Source organism: Ambystoma mexicanum, chromosome 1q (genome assembly GCF_040938575.1).
Source record: "Ambystoma mexicanum isolate Mex_15411 chromosome 1q, UKY_AmexF1_1, whole genome shotgun sequence".
NCBI classification, from domain to species: Eukaryota; Metazoa; Chordata; class Amphibia; order Caudata; family Ambystomatidae; genus Ambystoma; species Ambystoma mexicanum.
The window spans coordinates 107,755,873-107,774,778 of record NC_090922.1 but is presented as its reverse complement, the minus strand read 5'-3'; positions in this window follow the sequence as shown (position 1 = coordinate 107,774,778).

The window sequence follows — 18,906 nt, the reverse complement described above, 5'->3', positions numbered from 1 at the left end:
GAGCCTCAAACGGGGAAGCAAATGGAGAACTAGGGAATGAGAGGAGTAGAACAGGTATTGAAAAGAAAGAGTGCAGCTCTTTAAGACCAGAGGCATGCTCCCAAGTTAGTGGGAAGGAGCCAGAACGGGGGCTAGCGAAAAGCAGGCGATTTCATCATAGGGAGCAGTGCTTCCTAGTCCAGCTTGAAGTTGTGAGTCACAATTTCAAGACCACTTAAGAGGCAAAAGGTAGAAGTACCCTGGGCTCCAATGGTTAGTGTAGTCAGTGTAGTCTGATCCCCGACAGATGGCCTACGTTACTGGATGGTGATAACTGGTAGCCAAGTGCAGGAGGCCCAAAGCAAGGCCACGATAACCCCTTCACCAGCCAAGAAAGGCTGAGGGCCAAGGAATGAGTGTTTGAGACTGTGAGTGACTGTTTGACTCACCTGGGAGGGAACTTGCCCAAAGGGAGTGAGGGAAGGACTGAGGACAACAGTCCCAGGATAGAGTATGAATTCAACCAGCCAATCAACCGGATTGTTATATATTTTCCTACCACATCACTGTTGGTCCAGTCAACCCCAATCCCTTTGAGAAAGAGAATGAACTTGAATGTCTCGGGAGGATAGCTCAGGGCAACGTGCTTGCCTTGGAAGCAAGACAGAGCAACACAAGTTTGATCCCGGGTCCCCGCTTAGAAACCTGTGTGTATTAAGCGTGTTATAAATAACCAATTACAATAGCAAAGCTCACATTGGTCCCAAGTCTTCAGTTGATCAGGCACATCACTCCACCACCTGAGAAAGGCTGAGCAACACCACTCAAGTATTTGCAAGACATATCACTCTCTCGATCAGTTGAGGGAGCCTTTACTTGTTCAGCCAAACAAAGCTGCTGGGTCCTCTCTCGTTTCATAGCCCCCAGTCCCGTCCATTGCCTTCACTTTGAAGTCACATGACGTAGCTCACACTTTTCTTGGATCTTATATCTTGCTGGTGCCTGAGTCTCAGCCAGGTGGTCTGGGGGTGCTGGTGCACAGCGTAGTGCCATTGATGGACGGCTGGTGTTGGTCTCGGCAGGGTTTGGGGGTGTCAGCGGGCTGAATGCACGCACATTCTGCTAGTAGTGTACTCTTTCTCTAGCAGTGATGGCTTCCCTAGCGAGTGACAGTGGAGTGACGGGACTGCGAGGGAACATTATGCAGGAATATGTACGGGTCTTCGGAAAGAATCGGTGATCAAAGCATACACCTCTTTCTAGACCCTGATTTCCAGTTTCACAAATGCCTACCCACTGTACAATACTCGTACTGCTTTCCTACACCGCTCAAATTTGGCAGCAAATTCAGCCCTCCGTTCCTACATTCGACATTGCACCTCAGTCTGATGGACGACTCTAAAACAGCCCCTTCCATGGCCCTGGCTTGTAACGGCTGTGGAGTGACGCAACATACAGGTGCTACTCAGTCTTTGAGCCACAACGTGTAACACATGTGCACATGCCTGTTCAGGTCATGAAATACCGTTGCAATCTGTTAATGGAGGTCTATAATTTCACTGATGCAGTCCATGGGAGATTACAAGGGTTTTGATCGGCAGAACAGGTCGAATTCAAAAATCTATATCAGCCTTCAGTTTAGGGGAACGTTAATGTGATTGAATTCTGTTCGATAGAAGTTCCCAAACGATGCTCCTATGACCAACACTGATCCCTCTGTAATTGTAGCTATGAAGTACAGTGATATCACATTGTGCATGTCTCGGGAAATCAGCTGGTAAATAGCCACAACCTTGCCGACCCTGAGCTGCTGTCTCGTCGAGTGCACTCATCCCACTCTCACCAAGAAAATGTATCCTTTGAACTTCATTCAAAACGTTCTCTCTCTCCCCAGGGTTCCCACGGTGGTAGGGTGACTGAAGGATGGCAGCGGGTCACTCACAAGGCCTGCCCTGTTTCCTGAATGCCTGTGTATAGGTATGTGTGACCATCTACGAATGGATGATTACGTGGCTATCAGTGCATGGCTGTCTACATGTGTGTTTCCTGTGGGCAATTATGGGTGTCTGCTTGTCTGTATTTTTGACTTACTTTGGTCTGTGTGCAAGCCTAGATAGGTGAGCGCGCTGGTGTGCATGGGTTGGTTTCTTGGTGTACATTGGTTGGAGCATACACAGATCTATGAGGCTATTTTGTGGTGGTGGTAGTGAGTCTTTGGGTGTGTGTTTCCTTGCATTCCTGCCTATGTGTTTGTATGCATACAGCGTTGGGTGTGGATGTGGTGTGAGATCCAAAACCAATGATGATAACATATGATCTATAATCTGGGTGCATGGCAGCACTACCCTCTACAATGTGTAAGTAACTGGACTATCATTCCTATATGTCATGTTCTCAGAGTTCTGGGCCATCTGATAGCACATCCTGGGCTTTATTTTATGGAGATACCCGGTCTTTATGGGGCTTACCTGGGCATATGACTTGGCTGCTTGGCACATTGTGTGGGTAATTGGACGTATGATGCCAATACCTCGCATTCTGTGGGAGTATGTGGCCATTTGAGGACACGCATGTGATGCCTGTAGCTGGGCATGACACCTGACCTAGGCATATGAAGGCAGTATATGGCTACCCGTCCATTGCCTTCTTCACTCCCAGCCTCATACCATGACCTCTGGTCCTGACAGTAGTCTTCTGTTGTCAGATGCATTCTCCTGCACAGTGTGTGTTGCCATTAGGAATTCGAGGAAGGCTCATCCCACATAGACATTCTTTTCAACAGAAGATATATGTTTAGGCACTTCTTAGTGCTTGCAGTTTACACGTATCATTTTGTTCTTCGTCACTGTCCGGTCGTGATTCTTTAGGAGATCAGCCCTTCAGAGCGGAGCACAATACTCTAGATGTGGCCCCCCAAAGGAGGAACAATACACCGACTCTGGGCTTCTTAGCAGGGCACACAACTCCAGATTTTGCCTTCCGAAGGAGGAACAATACACCGAATGTGGCCTTCACAATTGGGCACAATACTCTAGATGTGGCCTCCCAAAGGAGGAACAATACACCGAATGTGGCCTTCACAATTGGGCACAATACTCTAGATGTGGCCTCCCAAAGGAGGAACAATACACCGAATGTGGCCTTCACAATTGGGCACAATACTCTAGATGTGGCCTTCCAAAGGAGGTACAATACACCGAATGTGGCCTTCGTAGCGGGGCACAAAACTCTAGATTTTGCCTCCCGAAGGAGGAACAATACACCGACTCTGGGCTTCTTAGCAGGGCACACAACTCTAGATTTTGCCTTGCAAAGGAGGAACAATACACCGACTCTGGGCTTCTTAGCAGGGCACACAACTCTAGATTTTGCCTTCCGAAGGAGGAACAATACACCGAATGTGGCCTTCACAATTGGGCACAATACTCTAGATGTGGCCTCCCAAAGGAGGAACAATACACCGAATGTGGCCTTCACAATTGGGCACAATACTCTAGATGTGGCCTCCCAAAGGAGGAACAATACACCTAATGTGGCCTTCACAATTGGGCACAATACTCTAGATGTGGCCTTCCAAAGGAGGAACAATACACCGAATGTGGCCTTCGTAGCGGGGCACAAAACTCTAGATTTTGCCTCCCGAAGGAGGAACAATACACCGAATGTGGCCTTTATAGCAGGGCACACAACTCTAGATTTTGCCTTGCAAAGGAGGAACAATACACCGAATGTGGCCTTCACAATTGGGCACAATACTCTAGATGTGGCCTTCCAAAGGAGGAACAATACACCGAATGTGGCCTTCACAATTGGGCAGAGTACTCTAGATGTGGCCTTCCAAAGGGGCAGCAGTACACAAGATGAGGCCTTCAGAGCTGTACACTGTGCCTCAGGCGTGTCCTCTGGATATGGGCGCAGTACTCCAGATGAGTTCTGACAAATTACTCCAGATGCGTCCTCTAAACCCCCAGATGGGCCCTTAAAGAGGAATTAGTAGAATAGGAATTGAGTCCTCCTTATATCTGCTGGAAATGGCCAGTCCCCAACAGTTCCCATGGTCCCACAGGGCTGCCTTTTAAAAGGGTGTAATTCAGAAATCAATACAGAGAGGCCAGGACTGCCCAGTGGAGGTGCCAGTGACGATGGTTTGACTGGCTTCCCAGCGGAGCCCGGGGATGTTCTGCTGCGTGTAGACCACTTTCAAAATGCATTAGAAACAGGAAGACTTAGTGGTGATTATGTTGAAACAGGTTGGTTAATGAACTCAAACAGGAACCACTTAGTACTTGTTGCTGCACCAGAACACACTTCCTGACCTTGCATAGCATAGTAAAGCTTTGAGCGGCAAGTGATGCATGATTACTGGCATAATGCAGGAGCACCCCGGCACGGCAGCTGACTTCCATCTTAGTAGGATAGGCCCGTACTCAAGGAGACATGTTGGCTACTGCTTAGGAAAGCAGTCTGCAACCTTTGGCTATCCAGATGTTTATGACTGCAATTCCCATCAGCTGAAGCCACCAGAGTCAGTGGCGATTGATCATGTGATAGGGCGACCAGACATCCTGGGTTTTTCGGGCTGTCCTTGAGTTGGCTGCTCTTTACCGGTGTCCCGAGCGTTTTTTTTTCATTTAAAAACCATATCCTGTTTTTGGCAGGTGGTCAGGAGGCTGCTGGCAGATTCCCAGCTGTGAGGGAGTATGAGCTCTGATAAGGCTCAGAAGAGATGGTGTCCAATGCTTGTTAAGCAACCAATCCACATAATAGTTTAATTGTAATACCATAAATAGATCTTATAATAATTATAATTCATTATAATTGTTCTTTTATAGCGGTCTTAATACCAGAAATTGGTTTCTAAGCGCGGGTTCTGGATTCGAATCTGTGGTGTGCTGCGTTGTCTTGCCTCCAAGACAAACACACTGCCCCTGAGCTATCCTCAACCCCTTCACCAATAGTGTGTTGATTTTATCAAAACACTTAGATTCGGATCTCCGGCATTCCTGGGTGGACTCCAACCATTGAACTTTCAGTTTTCAGGCACGTGAACTAACAAGTTATGCTATGCCACAAAGACTGCTCAGCATATAGTTTCCCAGTCAGGCCTGGAACATCAATCAGGAATCAAAGTTCCTTTGTGTTTGTTATGCTTACAGTCACAGCTAGATCTGCATAGTTTTTATCCAGAGGAATGCCTGAACGCCCCCGCCCCTCCTTTCCCCGCTGCTGAAGTGTAGTCCTGGCAGCCATTGTTAAATTAAAGTCCTACTTTTATGTTGCTGGTCTGTCACAGTTTCTTATTTTGAAAATCTAGCCACCCCATAATGAGCGGAATAGTGCAAAACATCTGGAGTGCTGCAGGTTTCAGTGCTGTGGATTAGGATTTGCATGACAAACACAGCAGCAAAGTCATTTTGTACTGCTTCCTCTACTCATACTAACCAAACATACGTCAATTTTCTGCAAGTCTCGAAGTGATAAAACTCTATGAAATTGGCAGCAGCTGTGCTATACAAAACCCAATAACATGACATAATATACCTGCAGTCACAGGCACCATCTGGCAGCATAGTAGCGCTGCAAGACTTGCGTGAGGAGGCAGAGGCTGATTGTCAGAAGTGTCAGAAGAGGCAGTGGCGGAGTCAAGGCTGCAGAGTCAAGGCAGTCCGTGGCAGTCTCTCTACAGTTGCTGTTCCTAGTGAAGGTGTGTCCATAAAACACCCATCTATCCGCGGAGCGGGTCGCGGAGTCAAGGCTGCAGAGTCAAGGCAGTCCGTGGCAGTCTCTCTACAGTTGCTGTTCCTAGTGAAGGTGTGTCCATAAAACACCCATCTATCCGCGGAGCGGGCCGTGGAGTCAAGGCTGCAGAGTCAAGGCAGTCCGTGGCAGTCCGAGCCAGGACCGCCGGGACTGCCCTCACAGCACTGGCAACATGAACCGGGCACCCGAAGAAGAAGTGCACTGGCTAAGAAGCCAAAGAACCCGTAGCGAAGACAGCGGGCTGGAGCACCACAGCCCCCACAAAAACCCTTCGAGAAGCAAAAAACTACAGGCGGCAAGACCACTCATACTCGCTCAACAAACGCACAAACTTCCGACAAACCCCCAAAGTCAAGGCAGTCCGGAACCTTCGGCTCGACCAACAGAGGGTCCCAAGCTGGATGCAACCAACCTCCCTGCGACCCCGCTAGCCGCGCCGCTCCCCAAGGGAGGGCCAGGAAGGTCTGTCCGACAATCAGCGGCGGCGCCGCAGAAGGATGCCAAGCTTGAGAGAGTTAACCCTCCCCTGACCCCTCCACACTCTCTGGCCGCTCTGGGAGCGTCGGCTCGAGCCCACAGAATGGAGGATCAAGACAGAGCCCAGGACGGTGCCATCTCTACATCTCTAGCCCCCTCCTACCCCCCCGGCGGGCCTGGGAGCGTCGGTTCGACCGCCGGGGGACGCTGATTGGGATGCGGAGTCTGCGGAGGCAGCCCCGTATCAGCAGGCTGACTCAACTATAACGGCTGGTCTGGGAGCGTCGGCTCGACCAGCTGCGGCAGCGACCTGCGAAAACGAACACAACAGGGATCGCCCGCCTCACAAGTCCCCACACTCACCGCTGGGCCTGGGAGCTCTGCCTCGACCATCCTCGGGCATTGCTGGGGTGGGCGCTCTGGACTCTCCTACGAGACGATCCTCGTGCGCGCCGCCGCCCGAGGTGAACGTGAACGGGGGAGAGGAGTCTCCTCGCGAGGGCGTTCTGCCCCCTCGCCGCCCTCCGGGACCGGGAGTCGCAAAAGAAGAGGGAGTGGGCGGGAACTCACCGGCGCTGCTCTGCTCGGCTGGAGCGGGCCCTGGAGAACTTCTCCCTGGAGCGGAAGGAGAAGGCGCCGCGCCAGACCCAGCGCCCTCTAGAGACTCATTCGGGAATCCCATATGCTCCACCACCATACACACCTCCAACGAGGCCAATGACCCCATAAAAACGAGCAACATTGACACCCCCAGATGTGGGGGAAACAAAATAAAAATTGACATTGAGATTCATCCGGTGCTGGCCAGGGAGGACTTAGCTAGTCCCCCACCCAGTACGGGAAACTTGAAAACTGTTTGGTCAGGCGACTGCTCATACTCAACAATTGAGGACTCAGAAAGTGAGAACTCCACAAACGACGTCACAACGCCCCCTTTATCCACCTCAAAGGCAACCCTACTGAGGTTCTCTGAAAAGGAGCCTTCACTCAACACTAACAAAATGTCACCTAAAGACTCAACCTCAATGAAGGTCAAACACTCGCCTGTGAAGGGAAATAGATTAAAGCCAGGCAAAACAAATAAACCTAAACCTCTTACATGCAGACTACCAAAAAACAACTTGCATCCCGCCCCAACAAACCAGAACAAAGAGGCCAAAATTCCATCAGTGGGCACCCTGGATAAATTCTTCAGCAAACAAGGGAAAGAATTCTCTGTAGGGAAATGTGAGATCCCTGACGCAGAACTCCTGGAGGGGACCTTAGAAGAAAATGATCACACCGACTCCCCCGTCATTCCGACGAGACTAAACTTCAACGCAAACTCTCCCAACCCTATCGCTTCCAGCCCTCAACTATCAATCAACAAAAGATGGCACTTTGGGAAACCGCCAGCAAGGAACACAGAATTCAACACACCAGGAAACCCTTCACAGCGCTTTGCTCCATTACACAGCCACAATAAGCCAAACACGCCTAAAGAAAATCTGTTACATGGCAGAGCCCCAGAGCCAATTGCCACATCGATTAAACCACAAAACCCCGGTCTAACATCCAAGAAACTGGATTCAACAAACTCAAAACCTGAGAGGCTCATAACACAACCCTTGCCCGCAAAATTAACGCAGGCTACCTCACATCAGGATCATTTGACAATGACTAAAACACCAATAATCAACCGACCACAAGAAGCTCAAACTCTGAATCAGTTCACGCCAAGCACACCGCCAAAGAACAGGAGAACAAGTGAAATCACGGGAAACTCTGGTAAAGAAACACCAACCAAAAAAACGGATCTACTAACGATAATGTCAGCTATCACTATAGCCATAGCTCCGTTCACCAAACTGTATGAATCACTCAATGACTCTGTAAAGGATCAAGTAACGCTGGCGGCCTCTGCACAGGCAAAACTAATCTTCTTAGAAGGATTTATCACCTCAAAAATAGAAAACAGGAAGACCACTAAAGAAGCCAGCACACAAACAAGGGACCAACAACACCGGGTAACAAAATCTGTTCAGTCCCAGGTCGACTTTCCACCAGTGGCAACATTCCATTTCAAAGCAGGAACTGCCGACAAGAACAGCAACCCCTGCTCAGCTGTATCAGGCAAGAACCTCCTAACGACCACGGCGCCGGACAACCAGAACCCAAGACTCTCCCTTCTAAGACCCACATTGGATTTGACAAAGAAAACCCACTTAGGCCAACCTCATGGAAATCAAACCACTCTCAATTTCTCAATACTATCAACGAGCAAGACAAAGGCCCCAAACGGGTGCATAATCAATGAGAAAGAACATGAGCTCAGAGTCTCTGCTGATGGCCCATCCATACCCTCAGCACCAGCAATGAAACCAAAGACCGGGACAATTGCCCAATCCAAACTGGCAACGGAACACCCTAAGGTTACGGAAAAATCTTCACTTTCAACCAAACGAAAGTACATCAAAACTGCAACTAAACCACCGACTCCAAAGGCTACTCAAAATAACCACGTGAGATTGAATAGCAATAGATCTCCCTCACCTACAGAAAGCGATTTAATGGGAAACGCCCTGGAACTCTCTTCTCAATGGCTGACCAAAGACCCAAAATCCGATAATAACCATTAAGCAAAAAGAAAAACTGTCTCCTTTGATCGGAACCATGACAATGGTACACCTCCAAAAAAAATCAGACTTTTGGAGTCAAAAACCACACCGCGACACATGGCTGACGACGCGAAACGACAGTCCTCGACTTGGCCAAAACAAAGACATCGTTCTAGCCCTAAAAAACAGGATGAATCCAACAATCAGAAAACAATTCATACCCCCAATAGATGGAAATCCAGAGTGCACATGCAACAAAAAAGAGAACCCAGAGACTACCACCTAAAAAGAGAGCGGAACGGTTTGACGCCACCAAAGCACTTGGATAGAGATTGGAAACGCACTCGTCTTACGAGATCCAAGAGAACAACTGATACTCGTTCTTTCTTCTTGCAATCCAGTTACAAGTCAAAGCCCAATCAGGTTCTAAATAGAGCCGTAATAATGGACCTACTCCATCAAGTTCCGTCTTTAAGATCAGTAACATCAGACCACCTTGACGTCATTGAATTTTCGGGTCCACACTGCATAGACAGTGTATATATCCATATATCCTCATCAAGCACGAGACGTAATCTCAAGGACGAGTCCAGAGCCCTCAGAGACCTAGGTTACTACCTGGAAGAAATAAGTAGCGACGAGGAGAATTTTCGTCAAGCACCAGCCGGATCTAAAGCGAGAGATCGCACACTAAGCACAGAACATGCTCCTTCTGATAAGACAGACACCTCTTCAAGATACCGAGCTTCTTTCTACGCTCCCCTTAAAAACACTCAGGATTCAGAGCCCAGGAACTGAACGAAAGGAGATTAGTCGAGGACAATTCGAACGCCCCTCTGCGTCACCGAGCTCCACACTATAGACCTCGTAAAACCCATTCCAAAACCAGAACACTGGATTCTGAGGAAAGGAGGCCAATCGGTAACCACTATGGAAAGGAACCTACCAAGGACGAGCGAAGAACCTCCAACCACAAGGACCGACGGGACTCCCCCACACAAACCAACTAAAACTCAACAATGGCATAAAAGCCCCACAAGTAACACCACGATTCGACATAAAGAAAAACTGAGTAACACGGAGCCAGAACGATTCCCGAAGGACCCCGTGCTGAAACAGAAGTCAACAATTGATCAGGACCCCCCCAGAAGGAGGACAAGTGAACTACATAATTACCTGCGACACTCCCGTAGAGACAACGAAAAAACTAGACGGGCCTGGTCCCCGGAAAGACCCTCAACAGAAACAAGAAGATAGCCACGAACAACCGTGACTGGAGAAGACAAAGACCCCAGAAGTCCACCACAGACCCCTAGAAGACTAATAATGGGCTCGTGGAACACAAGAGGCTTCACCCATCTGACATCCAAATCAGACGTAAAATTGGGATCATTTGACCTTCTCTGCTTACAGGAGACGTGGCTCCTCAGGAAGCCAACAATTGACGGCTTTGAAATCGATTTCTCACCAGCAATGCAAGGAACAACAGGCAGGCCTAGATCAGGGCTCCTGACAGCTGTCAGAATCTGTAGCGGCCTGCGAATAAAACAAACACTGTTAAGTAGCGCATTCATTCTGGCTTCCTTGGTTTCCGGACAGAAGACCGCAGCGGGCAAAAACGCGGATAAGCCAATATCATACTTAGTGATAAACATATACTGGAATCCAAAAGCGTTGAAAGAAGCAACTCTTCTGTCAAATATTGGTCAAATGATAGAATCCAGTCTAAACACCATGGACATCGACCACATCATAATATGCGGGGACTTAAATCTGACCCTAGCTAACATTGGTCAGAACACAAAAAGGGCGACCCAAATCCTAGATCGGTAACTCAAGATCCTTCGACAATCCGAGAATCGGATCAGAGAGGCAAGTGTTGGGAAACATTCATGGACGAACTTGATCTTCATAATCTTCACTACTTGAACTCACCCACATCTAACTCCATCCCCACCTGGGAACAAGGAAACCTCAAAGCTTTTTTGGACCACATATACGTATCCAGAAATCTGCTCTCAAAGATAACTGCATTCGAAGTGACAAGAACCGAAAAAAGCGACCACAACCTACTGACGGCCACATGGTCAGCCCTAGATCCAAAATCGGAGGAGAAAAGAAAGAAAATGACTCCGTTAATTGCCATCAATGGTGCAGGGACAAGACTAAGACTCACCAGCGAAGCAATAAGAGCAATCACAAAGAATTACGAAAGAACAATTGCCGTACCAGCGGGGTCATTAACATCCGATTATTACCCCCTACTGATCCCTTACCAACAACAAAGGAAACCACAAACATTTAGAAAGAAACCGAATCACACCCGCAACAAGCAATTGGTGGAAAAAAAGAAGAGAAATGAGAAGAACTCTACGTAAAGCAAAATCTCGCCCCTCAAAACTAACAGCTGAGGCAGCATTGCTTGCAAAAAAGTCTTACAGAAACTGTCTGAAATCCCATCGTGCCATACTATACCAAGAGGATGCGGAGAACATGCTAAGGACTCTAAGCGGGAAACAACCTAACGCTTTCTGGGCCCTGATCGACCCGAAAGGAAATAATTCCAAGGACGCCTTAGCCAATTCAATTGGAGAGGCGCAATGGATCTCTTTCTTCTCGAACATGTTTGCTTCACCTAAGAGCATTACCTACGAAATTCCACGGGCCCAAAAAGACCGATGGGACATAGAATGCGACGAAACGGAAATCTGTGGGAAAATCCGGAAACTGAACAACTCCCGGGCACCCGGACCGGATGGAATCTCCAATGCCGACCTCAAAAACAACACAGAATCATGGGGAGCCCTTATAGCCCGAATATTCCAACAATGCGCCGACACCCGCTCTATCCCGAAATCTTGGAAAACAGCAAACGTGGTTCCAATTTTCAAGAAAGGCGACAAAGGGAATCCATCAAACTATCGACCAATCGCCTTACTGGACACCATTGGCAAACTGTTTGGCGCCTTCCTTCTGGACAAATTCAAGACATGGGCAGTCACCTCTGAAGCTCACGACGACTTCCAAACAGGCTTTGTAAAAAACATTGGAACAATGGCCAACATAATGCTATTAAGTATACTCAAAGCTAAAGTTCTGGAGGGACGTCCAAAGATCCATCTGGCCTTCATAGATCTCTCTCACACTTTTGACACAGTCAACAGAGACCGACTCTGGATGAAACTGAGGACCTGGAATTGTCCTCCATCAATCCTGAACCCAATCATCGAGCTGTATTCAGGAACCTCCATGAGGGTCAGACTCAACGGAATAGGCCAACTCTCAGAGGAGATTAACACCCACAGAGGCGTAAAGCAAGGATGCCCACTGGCCCCCGCACTGTATAATGCATTTACTGGTGATTACCAAAACTGGGAACCCACAGCCAGAACATTCCCACCGAACATTGGAGACGAGAACGTTGGCAGACTACTCTACGCTGATGACATTCTATTACTCGACCAAACTGCCATAGGTCTACAACGCAAACTCAACTTACTTTCAGAATACCTCCAAGCCAATGACCTGATTCTAAACTCAACAAAAACAAAAATAATGACATTGGAAAAAACAACAACACGAAAAGAAAAATCGAAATGGTCTCTGGCAGGTGAGAAACTGGAAAAAATAAAATCATTTAGATACCTGGGAGTCACGATCAATTCAAACCGTTTTGAAATCCCCATGCAGGAATCCATGATCGCAAAAACAAAAATCATGATGACACAAGCACGACTCATGGACAAAAAATTTGGAAAATTCTCCCTGAGACTGTCTTGATATGGGCCAAATCGTCCTCGGGACCAGCCCTCGGGAGCAATAATTACCCAATTCAGCCCAAAATACAGGTTCTATTGTGCTGAGCAGTGATCTCATGCTAGTGACAATGACACCTTCAATAAGTTTTAGTATTTATTCTAAACAGTGAATTTCATATACATTTGGTATTCAAGTTAGAGAAGATTACAAAGCACAAAACTTAGAGAAATGCAAAATATAGAGAAACATAGAACTTAGATAAACATAAAGAAACATAGAGAAACACAGTCTTACGCCCCTTCAATCAGCATTGGGAGACCCTGGCCCTCATAAGCTAGCTATAAGCCCCGCTCAGAGAACAGCGCTGCAGGATGCCGTCAAGAGCTTGAAATTCCGGGCACTTGATCTGGCTCGAACCAAGTCCACAGGACGATCTCCCACCCGAGTCATGTGAGCATGTGTATTTTATAATCTCGTGCTGCCCGTCCGTGACGCACAGTTCCAGAACTTTCCCTGTGCAAAATATAGGCTGGCTCATGGAAAAAAAACAACTCTGTTAATTTCCACTGCTCCTTCTTCTGAGCCCCTCCCTGGCTCACATCTGCGCGAAAGCTCAGGAATGTCTTATCAGTGCCTTCCCAGAGAAAAGGAGATTAGCTTGGGGCCATGCAGGGCTACCGTTAGTGAGGCAGAATATTCTAAGGGAGGCAGGGATGTATTAACCCCATCTGCAAGCTCTAAAAGGCATGCACTCATAGCTTAGTGTTTATAGCGCTTAAGACTGGCTATCTAAGCGCTATATAGGTGCCATAATGTTCCAAACACTCCAAAAATGTCCATTAGCTACAGAGCTAGGGCCCTCTCCCTGCCTGTCTATCAACAATGCATAATGTGACCTATCACTCATACTAGGCCTGCATATTCCTTGTAGCTCACTACTGCATAATGGAAGTGCTACAACAGACTACTGTCAGCATTTTTAGCACATACTTTGAATACACTATTGACTTTCAGCGGCTAATGCTGTCATCTAAAGCCCTGATTGGCAAGGTTGCAATTTTGTGTATCACTACATTCCACCCCTATTCAACGTGTGTGCGACAAATGCTGACTAATACACATCAATATAGTATTTAGTGCAGTGATAAAGACCTTGGGGCTTTGCAAGAGGTTTAAGCAAACTACCTTCTAGCGGTTACTTAGCGTGGCATGCAAGGTAAAACACTACCTAAACAAAAATGTACACAAAGTGAACAGTGACATATACCCTTGCCAAAACCTGGCCTACACAAAAATACCTATACAAAGTGAACATGGGCATTTACCCTAGCCAAAACCTGGCCTACACAACAATACCTAAATCATTATTGTATAACTGATTGTCAGTTAAAAAGCAGCATGCAGTTAGAATGTCAAGGCAATCCAGTGTAGTCTAATCTACAATGCACTATTGCATTTATGTATGGTTATCAATTCTAAAACCTGGCATCCTTTCACTCTAAGGGCCTACCCTCCCCCCTGATCCCAGGGCATTCAAACGTGACTATGGGCTGTGTGATTAGACACTTCCCCCATGTATGTGGAACCCAACCAGAAACCATCTAATTTCGTGAACAAGGTGAACCCATGGGCACCAGGTTATCTAAATAAAAACAATTCTACTAATTTACATCAAGGCATGGCATGTGTTATTCATGCAATCAAAAGCAAGCAATTCAATCCATATGTATGCTGGTAACTGTAGCTCTGCGTGCCAGTGTGTGGAGGATGGTCGCCCCCACTCAGTAAAAAGCCAACACCTGCTGATTAAACAATGTTTGCCATACAATGCATCATGTGTATTTAGCAGTCTTGTTGATCTGCCCTATGGCAGAAAAAATGTCTTCATACCTAAAATTCTGCCATCTCCAGTGGTTGCCAATACTTGTAGCAGTGTTGGGCGCATCATTGGGCCCCACTAGGCCAGAAGTTCTATAGCAGAGCTGGCATCAGAACCCATAGTGGCTAGCTTATTGTGCACAGTTTCTATGTCACAAGCATATAAAGCTCCTGCAATTAATGAATCTAGCTCCCTAGCTACGCGCACTCTAGTGATGGGCCATAGAAATGGACTCCATTTGTAGCAGCTTGGTAGTACTAAGGAAACATTGCCTCATGATAAATCTATGTCTAAGTGTATCACTGTAATAATGGAGGTGTGCATTACCAGCCTACAATTTACATGTTGCCTTACTACTGGAAAATCTAACATGTTCACAGTGTCTACCTATTGTGACTTGGAGAATATCCTTCTTCAAGTGGGATATCTACCATATTATTAGTTTTAGCCACAAACACCATACTACCCTCCGGCAGTGGCTGTTTCATCACACCATTGTGTAAAATGCATTTAGTCAAGTTATAGTCCATAAAATCTTGGCGAGAACACTCGCTGCAGTTCTTGGTCAGAAAAACATCACATTAAACAAATTTAAACAAATCTTTGTATCCATTCACTGAAACATTTGGGCCTATGACTTCATAGACACCAGTCATATGAGTCAGTGACAAAAGATGTCTGACAATGTGCCAGGCCAGTACGCTAGCAATTCCATGTGGATACTCATTTGTAGCGCTTTTCCAAAGAATTATTCCAAATGTCTACAATGAAAAGGTGACTCTTTGCATTAGTGTGCTGGAGGCAGCTGTCCCCACTAAAACATGAAACTGGTTGGTTTAACAAAAACCGTGCCACACTATGTGTCATAAAATCAAACATCAAGTCAGTCATGGTTTCATTTACCTGCCTTAAGCTGGCTGTAAAAGTATCCAGTGTTTCAAAGGTTACCATCTCAAATTAGAGCTCACACACTTGGCAGCATTACTTCAATTAAGAATCTTAACCTACGCACAGGTGACTTTGATGTGCGCACTCATCTTATCTCAAAATAAATTACACTCCTGCTTGCATATTTCTGCTGCCCCAACAATTCATAAATCATTTTCCTGCCTATGTGCAACGTAGAAGTTTTTTTTTTTTTCAAAAAGCAAAGCATCTCTGGTTAAAGCAATTCAGTTGGAAGAGCAAAACCATTTCGTTTTTTCAGATTCATCTCAAAAGTGCATTAAAAACCATTTTTCAATGTGTTAGCATTCAAGTGCTGTGTCACACAGCTGTTTGTGGTGCATGATCTTACAGTCCACAGCTCATTGTCCATAGTCCTTTAAACAAGAAAGGCAAGACATGTCAATTAAGTTATTTCCAGTAACTGAATCATTTGAATGTGCAGCATCAAATATTTGATAACTAGCCAAGTCTACACCGTGCCAGTTCAGCAAAAGTTATTACTCTGTTGGACACCTTTCGCAGGTTGCAGAACAAATGTCCTTATACGTCATACATGCTAGCCGCATTGAGTGCGGTGCAGGACACGTTTAAAGTTGACTCGCTTTCTCTGAGCACAATTTGCTTGACTGATCAGTGTCACCCGCAAATTGAATACATCTACTTCTGTACATGGCGCGCTATTGTCTTGCTTTTTTGCCTAGGCAAAATACAAACAGAAATGTTAGGATGTCATCAAAACTTCAATATCAGCGTTATCCACCCCTTCCCTGAACACCACCCCCATCTTCAGAAGTCTCACCAGGTAACAACACACTTTATCATTGCTACTGCAATTATTTATCACCCTTCTGCATGTTTCTGGGGGCTTATTTACACTCAACCATACGGGGTGTAACTGCCTAATCACAAACTCATTTGTGCAATGCGATCATAGTTGTCAATGGTACCTCAGACTGATCTGTGCTTTTACAAAAGCCATATAATAAGTACCCAGGTCGCCCAATGCTTTTCTTTTTTCACCAAAGCGATCACGAATGCCAGGCGCCAACTTGCTTCCAGTGTCTCATGATCTTGATTTAGTTTGCCCTGCTGGCATCACTCCATTTTTCAAAGGTAAAGTATTTCAGTCCAATATCGCCTGCAGTTGCACAAGCAGCTTTGTTTATTTTTCTCCATACAGCTAGTGTCTTTCAAGCCTCTGGTTTTTTCACTTATCATTTTTCTCAAAGGGTGTTATAGTCTAAGTCAGTTTCTTTTGTTGCTTCAACAAATAATTCATTCTTGCACTAAGCCGTGAGGCTTCTGGATCATGGCTAATGTGCAGTGTTCATGTTGTACTCCATAGCCCCGCTCTGCATGTTGTCTCTTGCAAAACGGCTAAGCGCTTTTGTCAGTTTTGCTTCCATCTGGAATGCCATAATGTCTTTGTCAGTTACTCCAGCCCTGGCAATGTAGCTTGCATTTTGCCAGCTGTGTATTTTCTCTTCTCAAAGCGCCTAGAGGTTTCTTCTCCAGTGCACAGCGCTTTACTTCAGTTCACATCACATGGAGCACTGGGATGCAGCTTGCACAGCAATAGCGTTTCACTTCACATCACATCACATGGTGCATGGGAATGCGGTTTGCATGGCAATGTCTGTTGGAATGGGCAGCTGTCTTTTCTTAGCCCATTCACAGATGCACAGGTTCCCCAATGTTCAGATGTGAATGTTCAGATGTGATGTGCCCGTCTGCCATCCTGCATGCAGCCTTTGTTTTCCTTCCAGTGTTACTGGGCAAATTCTTTACTTCTGATCAGCATTTCTGTCTTTGCACCCCCTCTCCTCAGTTTTTTGCTCACGCTGCGGTGTCTCTCACAGGGGATGGAATGCAGGAATGTCAATGTTTATCTTTCGCGCAGCAAGCTTATCTCTTTGCCTATAACTCTTACTGTGGCGGCTTCAATGGAAGGCACTCGTTTCAGACAGTTCATCCAGATTAACTCTTTCTTGCATTAAACAGGAGTGCAGTATTCTGCTTTTGTTTGCCTTCCTGCACCTCGCCCAAGACAGCTTCAAGGCACAAGCTCTGCACACACACCAAGACTCTTATTTTCAAAAGAGGCACTTTTCTTGTCATCAGATTCTACTCCATGTAATTTTGCAAAATGTCAAAGCGTCTTTTTAGCCTGTTTTGAACTGATTAATGTCCCATTTAAAAGCATACGTTTTTTTTTTTTCTCTCCTTTTTCCTCGTAACCTTGTAGTTTGGCTTCACGAGCTCACTCCAATGCAATGTGCGATCTTCCAAAAGAACCCACAACCCACTAAATCTTTGTGCTATCTTATCACACACAGATTTTTCATTCTGTTGTACCATTGCCAGAATATAACCACTTATTTCAGTGCATTTAAAAATGCCATATTTAGTGCAGCTCCCTGCACGGTTTTCCTGCAAGAGCAACCCACACTCTATATTGCTTGTGGGCTGTTAAATGTGTCAACAACATTTTTTCACCATGTATCACAGTCAACAGGTCACTATTTCCAAAAACATACATCACTTATAAGGCAACAGTACAAATCCATGGCATAGCGTGGGAACAGTCAAAAATACACCAGGGGCAATTTAGAGGCAATTTAGAAAAATATAAATTGTTTTTTCCCCCCAAACCATTGCAAACTGATTCTGCAATTTCAAATCAATACACAAAAATCGAAAATCCAAATAACATTCACTCACTTTCTTTTTTAAGTGAGTCTCTCACCCATTATAAGCATTGCACAGCTTAAAATGCAATATAACCATTTTAGTGTGTTTCCTTTAAACAGAATTCGCTACCACTAGCACATGGAATTTACAGTTGCCAAAAGAAAAACAAACCCTTTAGGCTCTCAGCACAGATGTTACTCTTTCTCCTAAGCACGGCTCATTCCCCACGTTATTTTTCAGGAATGTCAACACTTCAAAAGCATACATCAAAAAAGCGAACCTTCGCCTCCGAACATTACAGCCCCCCACTCGCTAGCACACTGGGGCTGAGTCAATGGTTAAATTACTATTCACAATTTGCATGTCAAATCCTTGCAATTATTTTTCCCTGCCCTCATGACAGAATAGAGATGAGAACTCTGTCTCACTTTGCATTTCAAATTACAACTTTAAACTGGGGAAACCGCATGATAAAGTTCTTTCCTAATTGAACATACATCTTTCTTGACCATTCATCGGTGCGCTTTAAACAAAGCCATTTCCCGCTTGTTTATCGCCTTGTACTCCCTTGGCTCCATTCCCAAGCAATAAGTCAGTCACGACTGATTTACTGAAGGGAGTCTTAACCACACAAGCTATCGGCCATGGCAAGCCGACACAACGCTGCTGTCATTTGAAGTCTCAGAGCTGCAGTGAGACCACCAAGGAAATGCGACAGCCTGCTCTTCACTCTACACTGTGTTCTCTCACACAATTTGTCATTTCACAGCAAGGCACTGCTCTTCACAAATCCCACCGCTGCCACCAAATGTCTTG